We start from the raw sequence: 15,461 nt of genomic DNA on the forward strand, positions 1-15,461 counted from the left end.
CTCCTTTGCAGGTTTTTTTTTTAATTTTAAAATGATTTAAAAATAAATACTTTTACTTATATAGTTGAAGCCATCTGCATATGCATTTTAATGTTTTGCTTACTTAATACGATATGAGGACCAGCATTTTGCACATTTCCTGAATATTAAAATACATATAATTATTATAGAGAATTTGAAATAATACTGAAAAATGAAAAGTAAAAAATGAAAGTTACCCATAACCCCTGAGAGAAAGCAACCACTAAAAATTAGATTATGATATAGAGGTTTATAAAATTGCATACTCCTTTTCCTTTTAAAATTTTACTATGAATATTTTCCCATTCCCTTAACTTTTCTTCAAAATTGTTCATCTAACGACTGCATAGTATACTATCATTTGATTTTACCATTATTTATCCATCCCTAATTTTTTTCCAATTTTGCCTTATGATGAATAATCCTCTAATATATTTTTGCACATTAGTGATTGTATCTCTAGGTCTTATGAACAAATTTGTATAGGAGAAATATTGTGTCACGGATTATAAATCTAGTATAATTTCCTTAACATTTACTCTGATTTATTCTCTTTCTGCAATACATGAATGTTCCAATCTCAGGGGATACTAATAATGTATATTATATGTTTCTCTTTAAAATTATTTACCAATATGATAAGCAAAAAAAAAAAGTGAATTTAAGTTTGTTGTTGGGATTTCTTGTATTAATTTTTGGGGGGTCTTTTTACCACTTAAATAACTTGCTCCACCTTTTGTTCACTTTTCTCTAATAGGGTTTACAATTTTTATTATTGATTTGTAAATGTTCTTTAGATATTTATACTAACATTTGTCCTATCATAAATGATACAAATATTTAATTACATTTTTGGTGTCATTTGGACCTTTTTTTAAAGATTTTTTAAAAAAATTTTTAAGTAATCTCTACACCCATCATGGGGCTTGAACTCACCACCCTGAGATCAAGAGTTGGATGCTCCACTGACTGAGCCACCCAGGCACCCCCAGACCTAATTTTCTATGTAGTCAAATCTGTCCATCTCTTCTCTGTGGTTCTGCTACTGCTCTTTTGCCTTTGAGGTTTATTCCCTATGTCAATATCCAATTCTTACTCACTTTGATTTTATTCTAATTGATATAGTTTCATTTTGTTTATGTAGTGCTCTAGCTTTTATGGAATTTATTTGTTTATGTGAAAAGTACACATCTAGCTATTCTTTCCAAAGATTTCACCCACAGCTTAGAACCATTTATTGAAATTTTTCTTCTGCCCTCATTGATTTGTATTGTGGCCTTTATCAAACAGTATATTTTTACATACTAGTATTTGTCCCTGAAGTATCTGTGCTATCTTATTGCTCCATCTGTCTATTATGTAAGTCCCACAGTTTTACTAATAATATTTTGATGCATTTTAAATTATATTTATTTATTTATTTATTTATTTTAAGATTTTATTTATTTATTTGACAGAGAGAGACAGAGTGAGAGAGGGAACACAAGCAGGGGGAGGGGAGAGGGAGAAGCAGGCTTCCCGCAGAGCAGGGAGCCCGATGCGGGGCTCGATCCCAGGACACTGGGATCATGACCTGAGCAGAAGGCAGACGCTTAACGACTGAGCCACCCAGGCACCCCTTAAATTATATTTAATAGATATCATTTTCAAGTGCTTTTTCCAGGCATAAATTGTCAATCTCACATCAATATTTCAATTCTTGCAACCATTTTATAGATAAGGTAGTTAAGAGATTAAGCCTACCAGCTAGTACATGACAGAGTCAGGATTTAAACCTAGATTTGTGTAATTCCAAAGCCTCAACTCTTGAATCATTATTCCCCCCTCCTCCCCCTCCTCTTCCTCCTCGTCACTGACTAAAGGGAAACTATTTAAGCTTCTTGTTAAAGCAATCCAGTATAAAAACAAGATTAAGAGTCAAGAAAGAACATGAGATCTTTTGAAAGACAGACAGACAAGGGAGACAGACATTGATCAGGTATTTCCATGTCAGACCTTTTCTCTCTTGGAAATAAGGTCACGGATTCTGATGAGTTCATCATTTACTTTAGTCTTCTGCTCAATGGCCTTCTCCAGCAACTAGATGCACATCTGCTCCTTCCTCAAGCTCACGTAGATGGTCAAGGCCTCCGCTTGGGCCTTGCTCCAGACCTGGGTGATCTCGTTTAGCAGCTTGAGTTCCTCTTCTGCGTGGGTCTTCAGTGCTTGGTATCTCTGGCCTTCCTTTTCAGTTCTTACTTGTGTTATCCTCAACATACTTCAGTGAGTCTTCATTCGTGCAGTAGCGTTCAATCACCTTCTGTTTCTCAAACCACTTGAAGAGGCCAGAAAAATAGTTTTCCATGTAGTTCAGGTGTGCAGTAAGCTGGCCTTTTCCTTTCAGAACCTTCTGGATTTGGGCTTTGGCAAGTTCTGTTTCTGAGCCTCCACCATCCCCTGGTACACCGTCCCCTCAAACCCATCCATGATCTTCCCCATCTCCAGGTGCTTTGCGTAGAGCTGCGCACAGTTGTTCTTCACCAACAGCCTCTCCTTTTGTATCCTTCCGCTACTGCGTCCGGGTCCTTCTGGTTGTGCTGCAGCACGTCCATGATGGGCACCACGGGCACCACGGACCTGCTGGCCTGAGGACACACGGACTGACCTGGCACTGGAACACCCGGAGCTCGGAAGGAATCAAGTTCTACCAGCTTGGCCGCCCGTCGGCTCCCTGAGGAAGATACGTCTGTATTGGGTGCGCCGCTGGTTTCAGCCGCCAGGGGCACTGGTCTCTGAGGCTTGTTTTTCAGGAGTGGGTAGAACTTGAGGTATAAGGACTATTTCCTCAAGGCCATCTCCTTAAATGAGGACGTTCCAGACTGCTTCAGATAATCAGCAATGCTCTGGTGCTTAAGCAGTAGCAGGGTCTGTGCTCTTCATTGGGGTCCAAGGCGGACTCTGGTCCCCGCAACAGAGTCAGAGGCACTGGGTCAGCAGACGAGGCCGTGGGCTCGCTGTTGGACTGCTGGTGGGAACCCACGCGTCAGAAGAGCTCGCGGGTCCCTCCGCGGCCGGCGCCTGCGCCCCGGCCTGCACCACAGGTGCGTCGGTCACTGAGTCTGAAAGCGGGCTGGCTCCGAGGGGCGTCCTCCGCCGAAGCAGGCCAGGTGCTCAGCAGCTTGGCCACCGGCAGCCCGCCGGCTCCAGGGGCGTTCTGGGGGCCGAGCCTCTCTGCCACCTACAAATGGGTGAAACTTTGGGTCGCCCAGGTTGTAGGACCCCCCGGGGAGAGGGAACAGGACCCTGGTGCGCCTCCTCGGGGCATTTTCCTGTCTCGCCCCTGGTCTCTGCAAGGAAGGTTTGAGGCCGGTTCTCTCTCCCAGCTTTCTTGGTAGGGGTGGCCTTTTGCTGGTGGCATCGTCAGAGAAGTTAAATTCTAGCCTTATTTGGCCATTGGCCTCTACTTCTGAGGACTTGGGGACATGGCCCTTCCAGCCTTCAAGGGCTGTCCGGGGCAGTGTTCTCAGGACCTGAAAGGGGCGACTGGGGAAGGGAGCAGGGGGTGCCCAGGCGCACGCGGCAGGTCAAGGCCAGCCAGAAGTCTGGGAGGGGCCCTTTTCCTACTGTGGCCTCTGAGGATCCTCCCCGTCTTGGGACGCCATCCCTCAAGGGTCTTCTAGGATTTCAGAGGTGAATGTAACACCTTTATTTAAGGAATATCTAAGGAATATGAACCAGACATTCGTCCTAGAGATGCCCTTTGGTTTTCAAGACTTCCCAGAGTCTCGGGAGAGCTTGAGGAATCCAGGCCAACCAGGAAAGCCAAGCCAGGCTCGCTGCAACACCTCTCTTCAAAGGCTGGTTTCAGGTCCCCCAGAGGGGGGTTGGCATGAGCCACTGCTTGTTTCTGGAGAATTCCATTGGTCGTTTTGGCGTCCAGTTCCTTGGTGAACTGTTGATTGTCTTCCTGGATCCAGCTTTGGGGAGAGTTTTCTAAGCCAACGGTGTCACCCAGAGCAAAACAAGCCTCAAGTTTGCTGTTCATGCTAGGACTTAAAATCCTGTGCCGTGGAGGATCCCACAGAAGTGACTGAAAAACCACCTTCACATCTTTGGCTATGTTCTTGGGTGACACATTTTCCTCCTGCGACAGATGAAGAACTGATGATCCTCTGGTAAGTTCTAGTGGTGAAAACAGAAGCCACAGTTTTCTGTACTTGTGTCACCAGTGACAATTTTGTTACTTAAAATTTGCAGACTCATTCTGCAGGTCTGCTGAGATGTCGCGGCAGCCATCTGGGGCCACACTCCTTAAATTCTTTACTGCATTGCCTCTCAATTTAGTACTTCCTTCATATCTTGTCACCAATCCTAAGTGTTTTATATTTTGTTGGTATTACGCTTCCTTGTTTTACCATTGGGTCTTCTAATCATAGCTGTTTATATGAAAACTATTGGTATTTTTATAATATGTTCTATCCAGATAACTTGTTGAATTTTATATTCTAATTTTTTAGTTAATTATCTTGGAGTTTTAGTTAGGTATTCCTATTAGCTATGAAAAATTATTTTTTGCCTTCTCTTTTGCAGCATCTTTTTAAATGCTTGTACATCAGCTGGTGGTATGTAATTAATTTCTCAACAGTTCTTTGTGAGCATTTAGGTTGTTTTCAATTCACATGAAAAATCACCCATTTTGTCTCTTGATGCAATGATTCTTATGTCCTTGAGGCTTGTTATTAAAAGGACAACTTTAAGGCTCATTCCCATGTATGTGTCACAAACCACGACACTTAATGTTATGGAGAATGAGTTTCAAATGAATATTTCTTGGCTACAGTAAAGATCCAAGCAATAGTTTCCTTCTGTATGTCCAGAATCCAACTTAAAAGAAGCAGAAATTTAGGCCCATTGAAAATGGTAAAGGGGCGCCTGGGTGGCTCAGTCGTTAAGCGTCTGCCTTCAGCTCAGGTCATGATCCCAGGGTCCTGGGATCGAGCCCCACGTCGGGCTCCCTGCTCCGCGGGAAGCCTGCTTCTCCCTCCCCCACTCCCCCTGCTTGTGTTCCCTCTCTCGCTGTGTCTCTCTCTCAAATAAATAAATTTAAAAAAAAAAAAAATAAATAAAGAAAATGGTAAAGTAAGCTGTCAAAACAGGGAGTGAAGGTCCCTGTACCATACAGCTCATCTTCATTAATATTATTATGAGCTAAATGACTGCATTTGTGTAGCTGTGACTAGAAGAGTGATATGCTATTTGCAAAGTTATAATCTGTACACGAGAGCAGATTACAACCTAAACTTGCTACTCCTCATCTGTTGCAATTTATACCATTGAGAACTTAGTAAATATAGTATCATAAACAGAGTCATAGTTTTTCCAAAATATTATAGCAAAAGCAGTTTTTTTCTTTTTCTATTGAGGCACACATTGTGAAAAACAACTCACTTTTAAGATAATTTTAGTTTGTTCTATTACCCTATTACATTTCTGGGACCATTTATAGAATACTATAAAATTTTCTTCCATCTCTAAAGTGCTGGTTTTCATAATACTTCCATCACTTTATAGATCATTGATTCAGGAAATGTTTATTCATTTAAGAACATAAATTGTTGAGTGCTTACTCTATGCTAATCATTTATTTAGATAGTAGAGAAGATTGACCAGCAGCAAAGCAGACAGACAAGAGTCCTGCCTTTATAGGGCTTATATTTTAGTGAGGGAGACAGGCAATAATTAGAGTAAAAACTGCTTTGGAGAAAGAATCAAGCAACGTGACAAATTTTATTTCCCAAACATTGGAGAATATATATATTATTGAGATATGTATATATATATATATATATATATATATATATATATATATAGCATCCCACATGTTCTTATAATGTTAAATCAGCATTTCTCCTTCAAGAGGCAATGCCTACATCTCCCCTTCTCCCTTGAAGCTGGGTAAACTTTTGCAATTGCCTCAACATTGCCTGACTTTCCAAGGCTAGATCATAAATGGTGATATGGCTTCTGCCTGGCTCTTTCTCTCTTAAGACATTTGCCTTTGGATCCTTGAGCCACATGTAAGAATTCTTACTACCATGAAGCCGCCATGCTGGAGAAACCCTATAGAGAAAGAGAAAGGTGATTGAGGAGCCCTAGCTGTTCTAGTCCCCGGCTCTTTGAATCTTCCCAGACCAGGTGCCAGATATGTGAATGAAGGCTGAGAGATGACACCTGTCACAGCCCACTGTCTGACTGCAACCTCATAAAAGACTCCAAGCCAGAAATGCCCAGCTGAACCACTCTCAAATTCCTGACCCACAGAAATGATGAGAGATAATAAGTGATTTTTGTTTTAAGGAGCTAAGTTTTGATGTAATTTTTTATGCAGCCATAGCAACTAGAAGAACACAAGGTAAAGGAAAAGAAAGGGATAGGAGGAGATGAAATTTTACATTGATATTCAGAGAAGACTTCTCTAAAATTGTAACATTTGAACAGAGAATGAAAACAAAATGAATTTAAAAAAATGGAGAAGTGATGCACATATCTACAGAATGAGAATTCCGAACAGTGGAAACAACAAATAAAAGCATCCTGAGGTTGGGGATGCTTAGCATACTGGCCAGTGAGCAAGTGTTGCTGGTGGGAAGTAAACCAGAGGACAAGTGGTTGGATAGATGGCAGAAGTCATATCTGTGTAGAAACTTGGAGGCCCCTGACAGGTTTGGGGATTTTATTCTATGTGTAATGAGAAGCTCTCGGAGGATTTTGAACAAGGGTGATGGGCTCTGATTTATGTATTAAAAGCACCCTCTGGATTACTTTTTCCCCTGACATTCTCTCTCATTGATTTTGCTCTAACCACACTGTGTTTTTTTCTATTCCTTAAACATACAAAGTTCTTTCCTGACTTAGGACCTTTGAGATTCCTGTTCCCTCCTCCAGCACCTTTTCTTCATATCTTCAATGTGTGCTGCTGCCAGGATCCTTGGTCTGTCCATCCAACCAAAAATACCAGTCTAATTCAAGTGACACTTCTAATCATATCACCCTGTACTTATCTGTATATGGTATGTTGCTCCTTCTCAAATGTAAGCCCCATGAAAACAGGGACCATGTCACTCTTGCTTACTGATATGTCTACAGCACCTAGACTAGTGCTTGGAATAAAATAAATGCTCCACCAATATTTGTTAAATAAATGTGTGAACAACCATATCTTCTATAGATATTGTGAAGAATAAGATATACAATGTATGAAAAGATATTGGCATGCAGTTTGTTCATCATGAACTGTTAATTTGGAAAATTTTAGATTTTTTTTCTTCCCCAACATTTTCACTTCTTTTTAACTAAACTCCATCTCTGTTCTTATTTACTTCATGCAATATAAGAAAAATATCTTCAGATACTTGGTTCCTTTGAGGTGTGTGCTTTTATTTTTTAGTTTTTATAAAAGATTTATTTATTTATTTTAGAGAAAGCACATGAGCAAGGGGGGGGGAGGGAGAGGGAGAGAGAATCTCAAGCAGACTCCCCACTGAGTGCAGAGCCTGACACGTGCTGGATCACATGACCCTGAAATCATGACCTGAGCTGAAATCGTCAGACACTCAACCGACTGAGCAACCCAGATACCCCACGGTGTTTTGCTTTTATTCATAGTTAATCCAATAGTGATCCAGACAAGAGAAAAATTTCAATAAATGTGAATAGACATTTTGCAATCTAAATATCCTCTGAGAGTATTTTGGGTCTAATACTCCTCTACTATGCTCTACAAAGTTTGTTAAAGCTGGATGAATCAAGTTTATGTGGGATTGAATTTTTAAAAACTACTTTTAAGTGGTAAAAAGTAATTCAGCAAAATCAAACATCAACATTATATAAGCTAAGATTTAAGCCTGCAGTAGTAATGGGTCATGGCTAGACCCAACATTCATGTCTCCAGTCATCTCTACTCTAATTCTATACCTAAGATGATGTTGAAATCAATCTATAGTATTAGAAATGGCCAGAGTATCCACACCGTTTTTATAGTATCTCATTAGCAAGATCACTGAACAGAAGTAGGTTCCACAAAAGCGGTCTATTTTACTCATGGTAAATTACTGAGTTATCTGGATCAAATTTAAAATGTATAAAATACATCCCATAACAGAACACAAGCAGTAGAAGCTCCAGAGCCATCACAAATATTTGGGAGCTTTCAAGATTTTCTCTCTCCTCCTGCAAACTCTTAGGCTAAACAGTAGACTTGCATTAGTTTTATTTTGAGTCCCCAGAGCAGTAATCTTAGGGGGGCACTCCAAGAGTTTCATACCAAAGTTCTGAGAAGTTCTACCCCAAAAGAAACATTTTTTAGCATAATTCTGCTAGCTTTCAAAGCAATAAAATAAAAACAAGTAATTTTTCCACTTAACATAAAGCTATCTATGAGAATATTTGATTCATTATTTGTTAGCTAGGAAAAATAAAAACATTGTGTTACTCCATTACTGAGCACATTATAGACACAGTATTGAATACCTTGACCTAAAGTGTCAAGTTTATCATAGTGTAGCATCAGTAGCCTAACTATAGTTTCAGTACAGTGGACATTTAGTGACAATGAAATGCATTTTTAATAAACACGTGAAAACGTCTATCAAATGATCTGTTGGTTTCATCATCAATTTTATGTAGATGTGGAGTAGAAGGTCCCTCAGCTATGTTCAATAAGTCATGTCCCTCCCTCTAAATATGTCACTCCACATTCTAGATAATCCCTAAAATTATGTTGAGAAGAAAGCTTTTATTGTGGCATTACTTTAAAATATTAACATGCAAATAACTCTTGGAGAAGTAAAACATTGACCTAAAATTCCACAAAGACGTAAATTACTGACATCAAATCATTTCTTAAAAAGCCGAAGAGAAGAGAGCATGAGGGCTTTGGTACACAAAGAAGGAGATGAAGAATTCAGAAAAGGAAGGACTAATTTCTCTTACTTTAAAACCTTGCCAAATTATCAAATTGGCCACACTGATGTATAATAAATATTTTTAAAAAATAGTCTCTGGGCTAACCATATTCTCTATTTTTTGAAATTAAAAAAGTATATTTTTAAAATTAGAAAAGATCATAGTCTTCATATTCAATAAAATGAAATGGGATCTTGCAGTTTTATATTTTTTCGCATGTGCACAGATTTTGTCAAAGTATAGGATTCTTTATCCACTTAAATAATTTCAACACATACAATGAATGTGCATATATATCTTAATTCACATCAAGAAAAAATATGTGACTACATACTTGAAGTACTATGTTAATATATACTGAATATTCATTGCCTGATTATATATGTATGCTTAGTCCATGCAAGAAAACTCAATTGTTTTCCTTGTTACCATTACCCAAAACGTCTGATGTAATTATAGCAATCATCTAATTGATAAAAAGAAAAAGGAAGGAAAACAGAAAGAAGGCCAATTGACTGTAATAGTAGAAATCACAAAAATAAGATATATTTATATCTAAGAGGATAAATACAGTTCAAAATATATATAACAACCTCTAATCTAGAACTACATGATTTAAATGGACAAATTAGTTTTATAAAGACGACGGGAAATTGGCAGAGCGTGGTGGTAGAGTAGAAGGAGTGCTACATTTGTATTCACAGTAACTGGTTCAGCTTCTGGCTCTACTCCTTGCTAGTGATCTAAACACGAGCTTTCTCTATTTCAGTTTCTTCATCTGAACATAAGACAAAAGAGGGAAAGATAAGCCTGGATCTATTCCCAGCCTCACCACTTACCAACTCAGTGACCTTGGGGAAACTGCTTAGTATTTCTGGATTCCTCAGCCATAAAGTATCACTAATCATAGAACTTACTTCACTGGGCTGTCATGAAGTTTCAGAGAGAATGCATGTAACTTAGTCACCAGGGTCCTTGGTTGAAAGACACATTTGAAAAATGGGAGTGATCATTACAGTACTGAAGGAGTATAAGAAAAGAGGCCCTTCCGAGGTACAGATCTGAGATTCAACAGTAAAAAAAGAAGAATGTAGCAGGAGGGGAAGAATGAAGGGGGGGAAATCGGAGGGGGAGAAGAACCATGAGAGACAATGGACTCTGAAAAACAAACTGAGGGTTCTAGAGGGGAGGGGGGTGGGAGGATGGGTTAGCCTGGTGATGGGTATTGAGGAGGGCACGTTCTGCATGGAGCACTGGGTGTTATGCACAAACAATGAATCATGGAACACTATATCTAAAACTAATGATGTAATGTATGGGGATTAACATAACAATAAAAAAATTTTTTAAAAAAAAAGAAAAGAAAAGAGGCCCTTCCAACCTAGACTGTTCTTGTGAGGTTCAACCTCTAGTAATGTTTATTAAAAACTATTACATATCTGAATTATTTTTTTTTTTAAGATTTTATTTATTCATAAGAGACAGAGAGAGAGGCAGAGGGAGAAGCAGGCTCCCCACTGAGCAGGGAGCCCGATGCAGGACTCGATCCCAAGACCCTGGGATCATGACCTGAGCCGAGGGCAGACGCTTAACCATCTGAGCCACCCAGGCGCCCTTACACATCTAAATTATTTTTAAAACCATTCCAGGCTCACCATTAGATCTACATTTGTACATATTTAATTAATTTAACTGAAAATGGAGTATTAATGCAATGAACACAGAAGAAAATTGCAGTGTTTTGCTACTTAGTCATGAATATTGATAGGCAAATCTGCTTCTGATTTAATTATCTGCACATATTAGAAAAGGAAATATTAATTGAGTTTTAGAATCCCGAATCAACAATTGGAAATGAAGCTTTATGTGACTAGAGCAGGAAATGACTGGCTTAAGGCTATGCCTAGATATTAAAATTCCTTTTCCAACTAATAAACCTATCAATTACAAGTCCAAAACACAAAAAATATAAAATAAATTTGAGAGTTTTATGTTAGGAATTTAGAAACATTTGCCAAAAATACCTTAACTTAGTTTAATAATTTTGTGTAATAATACAATATATTGCTTTTATTCGATTATTTTTAAATCAAGCATGTCTTTTTAAATTAGTTTATCATTTTATAACATCTAAACCTATGTGATTTCAGGAAAAATATGTAGTTTAACTAAAAACCCAACCTTAAATATTTCAAAATATGTTAACATATATTCTGTGATTTTTTTAAAAACTGTGCTCTGTTTAACCAAAAAATAGATACTTTTTGGTCCTTTATTTGACAGATGTATCTATGTGTGTAATACTAAAGAAAATGCCAAACTTTCTGAACCAAGTAAATTTGGGGTTAAAAAAAATCATTAGAAATATATGAAAATATCTAACATTCTGTATGAGTTAAACTTTTTTGTAAGGTCATTGTAAATGTTACGTATATTATGTGATGTTAGCCATTTACTCTGTCAACCAGAATCATATTAGCACGTGTTTCCACATATTTGTTCTTTAATACACGTTTACTGAGGGCCATGCTAGTTAGTTGCTGGATGAAACTAATTTGTGGTCCAAATAATAACATTGACATAACTCTGGAGTCAGAAAAGAAAAACTAAATATAGTTTATTTATTATATGCCAGTTTTTTCAAATTTTGTAACTTGTTTTATAGTAGTAACCATTAAAAGACTGCTAAGATAATGTGTACATTGTTACTATCTATTAACTAGAATATTTGGTTTGTCAGAGTTTCATTCTGTCATTTTGCTCGAACAGAATGAACTAAATTACATATATATCTGATATATTCTAAATGTTGTCTCCATTATTTTGTTATTTGAATTTTTTAGTATGTAAGGTTTTTATGAATCTCATTTTTATCCTATATAGCATGTTCTATCACTCTACTAGGCAAGAAAATACTAATACCTATTTTGGGAATAGAAACCTCTTGGTTTCATGGCATATCTTTAGACTTTCCACACCATGGATTTACGTCAATGGATGATAAATCTTTGGTTCTTGAGGATGTCTAACTAGTGTATAAAAGCCAATTGTCAAGATAATAACTTGGATGTTTCTCAATTTTCACATTTGTTTTGAATTCTCTGCCAAAGTCATATATTTATCTTTTAGGGGAAATCATGTTAATGAAAATAATCATATGTCTCCAGATCCAAAAGCCAGAACTTACAGGGCAATGATAAAAGAAATCAGAGGGTGAATACATTTGTGAGAATTATCACTGATGTGCATTGCTTCCATATCTCTTTTTCCCTTTGCCCTTTGTAGGAGTCTGTTTTTGTTGAGTGTGCTCTGAGTGAGTCTGTTCAAGGCAGCCGCTCTCTTTCTCTTAAGTTAAAGATGCAGGAAGCTGTGGGCATTAGGCAGGATAGCCATCAGGAGGCGGGGTGGCCCCCTTACACTGACAGTGTAAATATTGAAGATACTTCGATCATGCTTTGTAACAAAACTATATATGAAATGTTGAGAGTGTACATAGCTCAGGTATTAATATATCGATAAGATTATAGAAAATAAAGTCTGGTTCCCTTTCATTGTTTACATTTTCAAAAAATCATCCTGAAAACTAAATAGAACTTATATGATTAATTCCCAATGGCACACTACTCTAACTGTAAGATTAGTCCCTAATATATCACTAAACATTGTAGTGAGTCACTACAACTTGCTCTTGTAGTTATCTCACCATATAAGTCAGATTACAAGGTTCTGAAGGTCAGGGCCTGTGATTTCTCCTCAGGATTTAGAATTAGGACTTATACCTTTATACATCAAGCTACAAAAGGAAGCGGGCATGACTTCATTATAGATGATACGTGGCTTTGGGAGGATGGGACCAGGGTGGGGGGATACTTGTCATATTTTGTTTTGTTTTCTGTTGTTCACAACATTAAAATTTACACATGTAATTTGTAATTTTTCATTAGTAATTTTTAAAGAGTGGAAACATCTTTTAGAAATAAGCTTATTTTTTCATTAAAAAAGTAGATGTCTCAATTTATCTTTCAGGGTCAGTCTATATTAAACTCAAAACACTCCTCCTGAAAAAGTCTGTGAATTATAGTATGAGATTCATGACTTTTCTGAAATGTTCTTCTTAATAGAGTTTATTTTTAATAGGATGTAGACTAAAACTGTATAGCAATTGAGCAGAGCATTATGAAGCACCATATGTGCTTCTAAACTGAGAAAATGATACACATGGGTCCTGCCAACTATTCCTCTCTGTCTTTCCTTCCCCACCTGCCAGTCTCCCAGCACATCCTGGATTCTGTCATGACACCGGGTGCCTTTGATATAAATTACTTACTTGGTAGTTTCTGTGATTCTCAATGAATGTCTTTTAATCATGAAAAGCAGAAAGTAAAAAGAACCCTAACTTTATTAAAAATCAGTGACCTCTTTCAAGTTACAAGACTTTCAATGTATGAACTTTTCCAAATGGGGCTAAGAGGTGACAGGCAATTATCTAGCCACAATTAGAGACCAGGGCTAGGGGATGAACAGACATTGACAAAATTAAAGCACAGTGAATTACTCAGAGCAGCAGCTGGACTAGCACTGACAGGTACTAGTAACAAAGAAAGGGAAAAAAAAGCGTGAGAGAGAGAGAGAATTGAAGCACAACACAGTTGTCTGGTTTCTCTCCCTTGTTTAGGGGCAAGTTTTAAGTATATTCTCTTCTATAAGAAAATAGATGATTCTTTTTCTGTTTATGCTTCCTTCTGCTGTCTACGTTTAAAGCCTTGAGTATAGATGCACTTAAATTGTAAGAAAAAAGTTAAAAATAATTATAAAAACATGAGATTGTGGACATACCACCAACTCAGAGGATTAAACATCTGTGGCACCTGTTCTGGTGGCAAGGAATCAAAATCAGCCTAAGGGAAAATAATGCAGTAGGAGGAGAATTTGTTTGATATAATCTTTCCTATTCACTTTCCTAATCCTTCCTCCTTCCCCTTACTTAAATGAGGAGAATGTCCATTAAAATTCTGAATACATAGTATTGTCTCAACATTTTAATTTATAATTGCAGTTATTGATTCTTTTGATTCTTTCCACATTTTGTAGCTCTGATGATCCCCACCTCCTCTTCTCCTCTTTCTGGTTCTTCTTCTTTGTCTCTCTTCTTTTCCTGTGATGGGAAAAGACAAAGAGGTGTAACTACAGTAAAAGGTATGATGAGGATAGGAATAAGTGATACAATGGCTATGTTTAATTTTATCATTTGCTATTTGTGTAATATTTGTTTTTCCACCAAAACTCATATATATTTTACAATTGGAAGTTTGTATCCTTCGGCAAACATCTCCTTATTTCCCTCACTCCCCAGCTCCTGTCAACCACTGTTCTAGACTCTGTTTCTAGGAGTTCAGCTTTTTTAGATTCCACATATAAGTAATACCATACCATATTTGTCTTTCTCTGTCTGACTTATCTCACTTAGCCTGATATCCTCAAGGTCTATCCTTGTCACAAATGGAGGGATTTTCTTCCTTTTATGGTTGAATGATATTCTATTGTGTGTGTGTGTGTGTGTGTATAAATATGCACATATTATAAATATGTGTTGTATATATATTTATACATATGTATGGGCATGTGTATATATATGTACACATACACACCACATTATCCATTCATACACACATACTGTGAATATATATATGTACACACACACACACACACACACACACACCACATTATCCATTCATCCATTGAAAATTAGGTTGTTTCCATGTCATGGCTATTGTGGATAATGTAATGTTTATTATCTTTTTAATAATTAAGTACCCATCTTATTGGGAGATTGCTTCTTTTTACTCTTCAAATATGCTCCTTTTGAGCTAAGTTATTAGACATGCCATGTTTTTTCCTAGTCCAAGCTACGTATTTCCCTAAGTAATACTATTAGGATTACTACATATCTATTCCCCAAAAGCAAGAATTGGAAAGAGAGGAAAGGCACAGGTAGAAGAATGTACCAAAGGGTACAAACTTCAAATTGTAAGATATGTATAAGTTCTGGGGGGGGGAAACAAAGGCACAGGATGAAGAAGAAGACAGATATTTCTTCCTGTTACCAGAAAACCCCACCCTCTGCGGTCACAATTTCTGCTGAGCAGCCCCTGCTCTGGGATCAGCCCCCACCTTGTGGGCTCCAGTAACACACTGAGCCCCAGGAGTGGTAGCAGCTCCCTGCAGTTGGTATCTTCTGAGTGGTTTCACTCTTCCGTGTACACTGTCAGGACTCGTCCATGACTAATGTAACTGGTTCTCTCTAATGTATCCACTCCCCTTGAAATATGTAGAATAGTTTCTGTTTTCCTAACTGAATCCTGATGGATACAAATAGTATAGTGGGAATAGCCCTACAAATGAAATCAGACCGGATTTCATGTCTGAAGTATGACTAATTAGCTGGAAAGTTTGGGTCAGGTCTTTCAACCTTAGGTTCATAAAATTGCTTTATGGCT

The 15,461-nt window shown here is 37.7% G+C and overlaps 1 pseudogene; it reads right to left on the minus strand.

Moving 5' to 3' along the window:
* Positions 1–2,010: 2,010 nt before the first annotated feature.
* Positions 2,011–4,263, minus strand: LOC118523360 (transforming acidic coiled-coil-containing protein 3 pseudogene; annotated as a pseudogene).
* Between the last annotated feature and the right edge of the window lie 11,198 nt (positions 4,264–15,461).

This window comes from Halichoerus grypus, chromosome 4 (genome assembly GCF_964656455.1).
Source record: "Halichoerus grypus chromosome 4, mHalGry1.hap1.1, whole genome shotgun sequence".
NCBI classification, from domain to species: domain Eukaryota; kingdom Metazoa; phylum Chordata; class Mammalia; order Carnivora; family Phocidae; genus Halichoerus; species Halichoerus grypus.